The following is an 11,680-nucleotide window of genomic DNA, read 5'->3' as shown; positions in this document are numbered from 1 at the left end:
GTCCTGAACGCCTTGCTTATGAGGACTCGAGCTGCAGCGTGATGACCGCCCAGGCAAACATGTATTTCTGCCAAGAGTTGCCTTCCCTCCTCTTCGGAGATACACCTTTGGAGGACTCCGGTAGTGCTCTTTTTGTACAATTCACCCTCATGCACTTTGAAGGCTTTAGAGCGCCGAACTATGCATCAAGCTTCATTTTGATCGTTGGGAAGCTCCTGCCTATTAAGGTAGGCCAGGAATGGTATAGTCCAGGGGGCAATAACAGCAATGATCTCATGAGTAGAGGGTATTATCTCGATATCCGGACCATCGAAGGTGTCTGCATTGTGTTCGGCAGCTGGGGTGTGATCAGGTGTACTGTCTTCTCTACTCTCACCCTGCCATACTATGGATGGCTTAAAGAGCCTTTCCACGAAAGTGTTAGGTGGCACAGGGTCGCGCTTAGCGCCCATACGAGCAAGGCTGTCGGCTGCCTGATTACTATCTCGAGTGACATGATGAAACTGAAGTCCTTCAAACCGAGCTGATATTTTTAATATGGCATTTCGATATGCCCACCATTTTTGGTTCCTTTGCATCGAACTCTCCATTGACTTGGGATATTGCGAGGTTGAAATTACTGCACACCTCCAGGCATTGTATACCCATGGAGACATCCATGTGAAGACCATGCAGAAGCGCCTCATATTCGGCTGCATTGTTGGAGTCCGTATACATAATTTGTAGTACATAGCGGACTATGTCCCCAGTAGGAGATGTTAGGATGACGTCAGCCCCCAGTCTGGCCAGCATTTTGGAGCCGTCGAAGTACATAATCCATTGGAGTATGAACTATACTCTTCAGGGAGTTCGGCTTCCGTCCATTCAGCGACGAAGTCGGCCAACACCTGGGATTTAATGGCTCGGCGTGGCTTGTATACTATTTCGAACGTTAAGATTTCGATGGCCCATTTTACTATGAGGCCGGTGGTGTCCCTGTTGTTGATAATATCGTTAAGTGGTACTTCTGATGCCACTATGATCGAACACTCTTGAAAATAGTGTCGCAGTTTTCGGGATGCCATGAAGACCGTGTAGGCTATTTTTTGGTAGTGGGGGTATCGGGATTTGCAAGGTGTGAGGACCTCTGATACATAATAAACTGGCTTTTGGGTGGGGAATTTATGTCCCTCTTCCCCTTGTTCGACGACGAGCACAACACTAACTACTTGGTTAGTTGCCGAAATATATAATAACATAGGCTCTCCAACACCCAGGGCAGCTAGGATTGGGTTGCTTGCGAGAAGGGCCCTGATTTCTTCCAATCCGGCTGTGGCAGCGTCCGTCCATTTGAAGTTGTCACTGTCTCATAGTAGCTTGTAGAGTGGTAATGCTTTTTCTCCCAATTGGGAGATAAAATGGCTTAAGGTCGCAACGCACCCAGCTAGTTTTTGGACTTGCTTTAGGTCTGTTGGTATAGCCAATTGTGACAGAGCTTGGATCTTGGCTGGGTTTGCTTCAATTCCTCTATGGGAAACAATGAACCCTAGCAATTTTCTGGCTGGTACTCCATAGACACACTTTTCCGAATTGAGCCATATGTCGTATGTCCGAAGGTTGTCGAAGGTGAGGCGAAGATCTTACACCAGTGTTTCGATGCGTTTTGTCTTAATGACCACGTCGTCCACGTATGCTTCGACTGTTTTGCCGATTTGTTTTTCCAAGAAAGTTTGAATCATACACTGGTAGGTAGCCCCAACGTTTTTAAGCCCGAAGGACATAGTGTTGAAGTAGAAAGGACTGTAAGGGGTGATGAATGCAGTTGCAGCCTGGTCTGATTCTTTCATCTTGATCTGATGGTATCCGGAATAGGCATCGAGGAAACACAAAGAATCGTGTCCTGCAGTTGCGTCAATTATTTGGTCGACGCGAGGCAATGGGAAGGGATCTTTAGGGCAAGCCTTGTTGAGGTCTTTGAAATTGACACACAGGTGCCAGGATTTGTCCTTCTTTGGTACCATGACCAAGTTGGCTAACCAATCCCGATGTTTAATTTCCCTAATAAACCCAACCTCTAGCAACTTGGCTAGCTCTTCTCCCATGGCTTGATGCTTGGGTTTGGAGGGTTTAAATCCCTTGATTTTATTGAGATTGTGTTCAGTCTACGTGGGATGCTAGGCATGTTTGGAGGGTGCCAGGCAAAAATATCCCAATCCTCTCGCAAGAATATGCATAGCGCGGCGTCCACTACCGGATCCAGCTGTGCTCCGATGGATGTTGTCTTCTTGGGGTCCATCGGGTGCACTTGAAATTTAACTGTTTCCTCAGCTGGTTTGAAAGAGGTGGACTTAGATCACTTATCGAGAATCACATCGTCCCTATCCACCATGGACCGTAGGGTAGTTAATTCCTCTGTCGCTAGGGCTTCAGATAGCGCCTCGAGGGCTAAGGATGTGGTTTTGTTTTCGGCATGAAGGGCTTTGTCCGGGTCGCTCGAAATTGTGATGATTCCATTGGGTCCGGGCATTTTAAGCTTCATATACCCATAATGGGGTATGGATTGGAAGCGTGAGAAGGCGTCATGTCCCAGGATGGCGTGGTACCCGCTGTTGAATGGGACCACATGAAAGAGCAACTCTTCGGATCTCTAGTTGTCGAGCGTGCCGTATACCACATCCAGTTTAATTTTCCCAGAGCATCGTGCTTCTCGACTGGGGATAATGCCTCGGAAGGTAGTATTGATTTACTCAAGATCTATCCATCTGCATTTTGTCAAGCATGTCTTCATAGATAAGGTTAAGTCCACTGCTGCCGTCCATGAGCACTTTGGTGAGCCGAAAACCGTCCATGATGGGGTTTAGTACTAGCACAGTAGGTGCTCGGACTGACCAAGCCTTTGGTTCATCCTCGGCCGTGAAGGTTATTGCCGTGTCGTTCTATGGGCTCAGTGCAGTAACTTGGTGGACTTAGGCGAGGTCGCCGAGCGCCCGTTTGCGCCGATTATTCGAAGAAAAGGTCTCAAAGACCGTGAGGACGCTAAAGTTGTCCCTCTCCAGAGAGTATTTCTCTGGAGTGGTGGTGAGGATGTCCTCTCCACTTTTTTCTACTTGTCGGAGTACTGAACATGCTCGAAGGCTATGGGTTGGGTCTGTGTGGGGAGTGGCATGTATCGGACAGGGCTTGTCAAGGAGTTCGTCCAGAACGTACTATGTCGTATGAAGGTTTTATTTTTTCTGCCCATCGAATGGTGGTCGGGTGATCTGCCAGGGTGTATCCGTTTAGTCTAGGCCGCATACTGCTTAAAGGCAGTGGGCTCCAATTGAGTTTTCTAGGCCCTCCATGTGCTTTCCATCACACAGTACTTTTGTATTACCTGTGATAGTTCCACGAAGCTCTCTATGTGACGACGGTCGAGGGCATTCAATATTGCTTCGTCGGTGCAATTACGATGAAAGACCGAAACCACATCGTTGTCTGGGCAATCTTTGATCTTGTTTTTAACAAGTAGGGATCTGGCCCAGAAGTGGTGGACTGTTTCCTAAGGTTGGTGCCGCACATACATCGGGTCGTATATATCTGGGGGACCTGAGTTACTTGGAAAATATTGATTGCGGTGGGTGGGTGGTTTAAAATTTGAATCCGGCCCCACACCTATATTTGGAGCTTGAAGGTTCTCCGAGACGACCAGTTCGGGTCTGGGGGGACCCAAGGGCTCCCGTGATCCTATATCTGAACCAGAGTCCAGGAGACATGAAGTCCCATCCGGAGGGAGGGTATCCGACTCAGTGGGTTCGGAGACCCAAACATACTTGGTCCTCAACATAGGGAGGGAAGTGTCTTTGGCCTGTTCATCGACGACCGCTACGAGGTGGGTTATCGGCGGGTGATAAATTTCCCTCTGGTCAGGCTTGAGGCCGATCCGATCAAGTCTGTTGAGACCCCTAGTGCGGCGATGCGATCTAGCAGCGCGTTCAAGGATGAGACGTCTACCAGATCCATCTTTTCGGAGTACTCAAGGCCGATGCGAAGATGGTGTTCGGCGGTTGTAGGGGGTGTTGTGGGCTTGAAGGCCGTGCAGACCCCTATGGTGAAACCGCCGAGCTGGAGGGTCTGCCCAAATGTTAGGCTCCTTCTAGAAGTGATGTTGTCGTTGATGACTAGGAGAGCCATGGATCGCTTTTGTAGACAGCACGACAGAGCTCTCAATGAAAGAATGTCGGTGTCAAAACCGGCGGATGTCGGGTAGGGGGCCCAAGTTGTGCGTCTAAGGATCAATGGTAACAGGGGACCAGGGGACAATATTTACCCAGGTTCGGGCCATATTAAAGGAGGTAAAACCCTACTCCTGCTTGACTATATTTGAAGATTATGGAGATTACAAGAGTTGATCTACCACGAGATCGTAATGGCCAAACCCTAGATGTCTAGCCTATGATATTCCGATGATGGTAATGAAGATAGCGTCTACGGACTAACCCCTCCAGTTTATATACACACCGGAGGGTCCTAGGTTTTGTACAAGGTCGGTTCATAAGGGAAGGAAACTCCCGGACTCTAATCTTGCCGACTACGTATGGAGAAGTCCCATCCGGACATGAAGGATAATCTTCAGCTTGATCTTATATGGCCCATCCACTCCAGCCCATACTCCTGGGATGGACACTTGAGGACCCCCAAAACCAGGACTCCCTCAGTGGCCAAATGGGTTAAATCCATCCGAAGCTAAGCCAAGTCTAATGTTTCTCAGGTCAACAACAAACTTTTTGTGCTTCTGGTTGAAGCTTTTCCAGTCACTACCATGAGATGGATGGCTCACTACATTTAGATCTCTATACTCCTGGTTCCTAGAATGCCACAGTACATCCTCACTTGTTTCAACATCATGAAGCAACCTCAGCAATCTTGGTATAATTGGAAAATGTCTCAGCGCATTACGAGGAATCCTCTTCACAACATCGCCATCTTTCCATCTTGATGATTTGCATTTTGGGCATAATTTGGCATAATCCTTCCGGAACAGAACACAATTATTCTTACAAACATGGATCATATCATATCCAATTCCAACAACATGAAGGAAATTCTTCATTTTACTTTAGGTGTGTGGCAGCTTAGACACATCTGGGAAAGATTTGCAGAAATCAGCCAACATCGCATCGAATGATTTGTTGGTCATCTGCTCAGATGTCTTCACCTGAAGAAAGGTGACCATAGCTGAGAATACTGATAGCTTATTTCCTGGGGTGGCAGCCATGTTACATTGTTCCAACATGTGGGCCCACTATTTTTATTATGCAGGTGAAAGTTCACGAAATGCATGAGCATTTCGTAGCATTGTTTCAATGTTGGTCAAACTCACTAGCTCCGGCACCACCACCTCCTCCTCCTCTTCTGCCTGAGCATTAGGTAGATCAAGATGGTGATCTGTTGTTTCCACATAGTTAGTAACATTGACATTCACAGCTTCACCATGATGAACCCACCTAGTATACGTGACCGACATCCCATACAAGCGTAGATGATTTTGCACAGTTGGCTGGGGTCTTGTAACTGAATTCATACAACTGCTGCACGGGTAGAGCACATCTGATTTCAGACCACTGTACTCAGCTCTGATAAAGTTCATGAAGTTTTCAACCCCCTCGACATATGTAGCGGAGAATCTTCGAGCAGAAGTTATCCAAGTCCTGTCCATCTGTTATACATACAAATTAGTTCTTCTACTAGATATAGATGAAAAACATATATGCTTTTTTATGAAGTCTAGAAAAAATACCTAGGTCGATGTCTAAAGCTATGGCAAGATATTTGGACAAGCAGATCTAAGTAACGAAATATATGTAAAGGTAATTCGGCAAACAAATTTGTGTGCTAAATTATGGCATGCTCTTTCAGCAGTCAATGAGGCCGAGCACATAGCCATCGAAGGCCGTCTCGGCAACAAAGATTGAGTATAAAATGGTGTAGAACTATTTCACCTAATAGATTGGCTACCAGACCATGGTAATCTACGTCACAATAAATATGTGGCAGGATATTTTAGTAACTAATCGGGCATGGCATGCCATCTTAACTAAGTAGATTGAGTGGAGAACAGGGCAAGGAAGCTTCTTAAGCAGAGCATATTGACTGTGAGATTAACAGCTTCTATCAGCTAACATTCAGTGCTACTCCGACATGCACATGGCCTCAGTCTAGAATGCACGTACCATGGGAGAATTAGACCGTCGTGCGTCTCCACAAGAACGTCGCCAGCGGTGGCGGCGCGGCTAGAGGATGACAGTCTACGAGAGCGTACTATGGCGCAAGAGGATCGCCGTGTGTCCCCTCGACGAACTGCGGCGCCGATGTATCGGCGTGGCGGGGAGGGCGGCTTTGGCGGAGCGAATGGAGTGGAGGGGGAAGGGGGAGGGGGGTTTGGGGAATATTATTGGCTCGTTGGCCGAAGGGCAGTTGAATTTGGGATTTGGGGGGAATTTTTGCGGGGGATTTTCGCGCGATGGGCGGGGGAGTTTGGCGCATGTTCGGTTTCTCCAAGTGCGGTCCCGCGTGTCAGTGAAGAGGCAAGCCGAAGCGCATTCTGTTTGCATGAGTCGTGTGCAGGACCGACCATGTGAGGGGTGCAATGCGCCTATGATAGGCGTGCTGTGAGTGTACCGCCTTTTTTCCTTTTAAACTTGGTGCTTCGCCCCCTAAAAAAACTTGGTGCTTCACGCGATCCATCGATACTACTACTAGAAATCCAGTAATCCCGACTAAAATGACACGGGCGGGTCTTTTCCCACATGATATGTTGGGAGGTTGGCTTAGTTGGTTTTTTAGGACGAGTAATGCTACACCTACGTAATCCCAGTTACATAATTAACGTAATGTGAAACGTGTCGGATGTTGATTTGAGATTGGGGGGAGGGAAGAGCCCACCACCATGAAAATCAGGGGGGAGAGAGAGAGGCAATTTACGTTAACCCTCTCTAGATTCCCGTAGATGTAGAAAGATGTGAAATGCATTAATGTGTAGTGGACGTACTATTGGAGTGCGTAAGATAAATTGTGTATGTAGACCCTATGTGTTTATTTACTTCGCATGTTAGCTTTGTCTTGGGTCAAACCTTCTAAGTTTATACACAAAAAAAGAATCATCATTCCATATATTTTCATACTCCCATAATATATCTTACAATTATTTTGAAAGTTCATATACACCGGACGACATTCATGCAAACACGACAGATTTTCATTACATTTCGAACTTTTATAGGACAGAAAAATAAATGAAACCCGACCCCAAACCTATTCTACGGTGGCGACCAACGTCCTCCATCTACGACCTCCTTGTACGGGGGTGGGGTTCAAGACCCGTGAAGTGAAGGTGCGGTCTCCGGCGAGGAAGAGTAGAACATGGGAGATGGACCGGCCAGTTGGCACACCATGCCCTGTCGCCTCCCATGCCCTACTCATCCTCAGAGGAGTCCCTGACCTCGGCGGTGCCGGTGGACGTGAGGTCGATGATGATGGATGTGGAAGGTCCGTCGCTTCACCTGCCACATGCGCCACCGAACATTGCACGGTGGCAAGTAGGATGCATGGCTAATGGTGCCCCCGTCGTCGGCCACCAGCATGGCCACTGCTTGTGCGGTCGTGTCTGCATCCGGCTATGCCGCTATTGCATTGTGAGCAGCGACTTGAGCGAGGCCGGAGACCTCAAGCTTCATCCCCAAAGACAATCTATCCCGCAGAGTGTTCGCGGTCGTGGTCATGGCAAATGTGGTGCAAGGTAGCAGGACGATGCGCTATGGTGTGGAGTTTAGCTGGGCCGCTTTAAGTAGCGCACTCCGGTGAGGCCAAGCGTCCGAGTGCGTCATTAAGTCGCCAGAGTTGGTTTCTCGAGCACCGAGCCTATTAATGGCGGCATACGAACGGATGACATGAATGCGGGCAGCTGGCGCTGGCTAGGAACGCACCGTGCAATGGTGCGAGGGACGAGGGTTTTTGGTGTGCTAGGGTAGTCAGCTGCGGTCGTGGCAACGTTGGAGATGGCCTTTGCTCACATGCGATCCCCACATGTCATTGAAAAAGCAAGATGACCCGGCATGGTCTCAGGTTCCGAGGATGCATTTGGCCGTGCTACAACACTGCATGGACGCATCGTGGCGCTCGCGCACTTTGATGCCCCGTGCATCCTCGACGAGCCGGGTGTTGATCTGCTGGTCGTGCCACAACGCCAATGCCATCCTCGTCACCCTGAAGCCGACCGTGTCCAGTGACGATGAGCGTGTCGCTCACCATGGTCGCCGTGTCAAGAGGCGGTGCTTGAGCTGCGCCACGTTGGTGGCCCCCACGACCCACATCAACGGTTGTCTGTGGCATGGAGGTCATGGGCCAGCTTCTCAATTGGACTAGTCTGCGCCACGTCATCCCGATAGGTGTGCCCCACATGTCGATTTCCCTGTTTTCCTGGCCAAATTCGAGTGTCAGTGCTCCGCGTTGCGCATTAGGCGCATAACAGGTTGTTTTTGTGCCCTGGTTCAAATGTGGTACGGTACGAAGTTGTTACCCTAGCCCCAAGTGTGGTGGTTTTGGGTATGGTACCTGTTGGGAAACATAGCATGCAATTTCCAAAAAATTCCTATCCTCACGCAAGATCTATCTAGGAGATGCATAGCAACGAGAGAGGGAGAGTGTGTCCACATACCCTCATAGACCGAAACCAGAAGCGTTAACTTAACGCGGTTGATGTAGTCGAACGTCTTCTCGAGTCAATCAATCAAGTACCGGCGGCACCTTCGAGTTCTGCACACGTTCAGCTCGAAGACGTCCCTCGAACTCTTGATCCAGCAGAGTATCGATGGAAGCGATGAGTTTTGTCAGCACGACAGCGTGATGATGGTGTTGGTGATGTGATCGGCGCAGGGCTTCTCCTAAGCACTATGATGATACTATCGGAGGAATAAACGGTGGAGGGGGGCATTGCACACGGCTTAGAGATTAACTGTTGTGCCTTTGGGGTGTCCCCCCGCCCCCGTATATAAAGGAGGGGGGAGGAGGCCGGCAACCAGGGGCGTGCCATGGAGGGGGGAGTCCTAGGACTTCACTCCTAGTAGGATTCGGCCCCCTTCTTTTTCCTTCATACGGAGGGGGGGAAGGGGAAAGAGGTGGAGAGGGAGAAGGAAAGGGGGGCCGTGCCCCCACCCCTTGTCCAATTTGGATTAGCAAGGGGGGGGCATGTCCCGTGGCCTGCCCTCTCCTCTCCACTAAGGCCCATGTGGCCCATTAATTTCCCCGGGGGGGGGGGTTCCGGTAACCTCCTAGTACTCTAAAAAATCCCCGAAGATATTCGGAACAATTCTGGTGTCCATATATAATCTTCCAATATATCAATATTTACCTCTCGACCATTTCGAGACTCATCGTCATGTCCGTGATCTCATCTGGGACTCCGAACAACCTTCGGTCACCAAAACACATAACTCATATAATACCAATCGTCATCGAACGTTAAGTGTGCGGGCCCTACGGGTTTGAGAACTATGTATACATGACCGAGACACCTCTCCGGTCAATAACCAATAGCGGAACCTAGATGCTCATATTGGTTCCCACATATTCTACGAATGTCTTTATCAGTCGAACCGCAATGTCAATATAGTAATTCCCTTTGTCATCGGTATGTTACTTGCCCGAGATTCGATCCTCGGGATCTTCATACCTAGTTCAATCTCGTTACCGCAAGTCTCTTTACTCGTTCTGTAGTGCATCATCCTGTAACTAACTTGTTAGTCACATTGCTTGCAAGGCTTCATATGATGTGCATTACCGAGAGGGCCCAGAGATACCTCTTCGATACTCGGAGTGACAAATCCTAATCTTGATCTATGCCAACCCAACAAACACCTTCGGAGATACCTATAGAGCATCTTTGAAATCACCCAGTTATGTTGTGATGTTTGATAGCACATAAGGCATTCCTACGGTGTCCGGGAGTTGCATAATCTCATAGTCGGAGGAATATATATTTGACACGAAGAAAGCAGTAGCAATAAAACTGAACGATCATTTGCTAAGCTAACGGATGGGTCTTGTCCATCACATTATTCTACTAATGATGTGATCCCGTTATTAAATGACAACTCATGTCCATGGTTAGGAAACTTAACCATCTTTTGATCAACGAGCTAGTCTAGTACAGGCATACTAGGGACATGTAGTTTTGTCTATGTATCCACACATGTATCAAGTTTCTGGTTGATAAAATTCTTGCATAAATAATCAACATTTATCATGAATAAGGAAATATAAAATAACAACTTTACTATTGCCTCTAGGGCATATTTCCTTCAGTCTCCCACTTGCACTAGAGTCAATAATCTAGTTCACACCACCATGTGATTTAACACCAATAATTCACATCTTTATGTAATTAACACCCATAGTTCACATCGCCATGTGATCAACACTCAAAGGGTTTACTAGAGTCAATAATCTAGTTCACATCGCCATGTGATTAACACCCAAAGAGTACTAAGGTGTGATCATGTTTTGCTTGTGAGAGAGGTTTCGTCAATAGGTCTGTCACATTTAGATCCGTATGTATTTTGCAAATTTCTATGTCTACAATGCTCTGCATGGTTCTACTCTAGCTAATTGCTCCCACTTTCAATATGTATCCAGATTGAGATTCAGAGTCATATGGATCGGTGTAAAGCTTACATCGATGTAACTCTTTACGACGAACTCTTTATCACCTCCATAACCGAGAAATACTTCCTTAGTCCTCTTAGGTAACTAAGGATAACTTTGACCGCTATCTAGTGATCCACTCCTGGATCACTATCGTTCCCCCTTGCCAAACTCATATCAAGGCACACAACTGGTTTGGTACATAGCATGTCATACTTTATAGAACCTATGACTAAGGCATAGGGAATGACTTTCATTCTCTTTCTATCTTCTGCTGTGGTCGGGCTTTGAGTCTCACTCAACTTTACACCTTGTAATACATGCAAGAACTCCTTCTTTGACTGATCCATTTTGAACTCTTTCAAAATCTTGTCATGGTATGTACTTATTGAAAAATATTATCAAGCGTCTTGATATATCTCTATAGGTCTTGATGCCCAATATGTAAGAAGCTTCACTGAGGTCTTTCTTTGAGGAACTCCTTTTAAACTCTCATTTATGCTTTCTAGAAAATTCTACATCATTTCCAATCAACAATATGTCATTCACATATACTTATCAGAAAGGCTGTAGTTCTCTCACTCACTTTCTTGTAAATACATGCTTCAACACAAGTCTGTATAAAACTATATACTTTGATCAACTCATCAAAGTGTGTATTCCAACTCCGAGATGCTTGCACCAGTCCATAGATGGATCACTGGAGCTTGCATACCCTGTTAGCACCTTTAGGATCGACAAAACCATCTGTTTGCATCATATACAACTCGCCTTAGAAATGTCCTATTAAGGAATGCAATTTTGACATCCATTTGCCAGATCACAAAATGTGGCAATTGCTAACATGATTCGGACGGACTTAAGCATCGCTACGATTGAGAAAGCCTCATCATAGTCACCCCCTTGAACTTGTCGAAAACCTTTTGCGACAACTCGAGCTTTATAGATAGTAGTATTACCATCAATGTAAGTCTTCTTCTTAAAGATCCATTTATTCTCTATGGGTCGCCGATCATCGGGGAAA

The sequence above is a fragment of the Triticum aestivum genome, chromosome 2B (assembly GCF_018294505.1).
Source record: "Triticum aestivum cultivar Chinese Spring chromosome 2B, IWGSC CS RefSeq v2.1, whole genome shotgun sequence".
Classification (NCBI taxonomy): Eukaryota; Viridiplantae; Streptophyta; class Magnoliopsida; order Poales; family Poaceae; genus Triticum; species Triticum aestivum.
Note: the sequence above shows the minus strand (reverse complement) of the source record.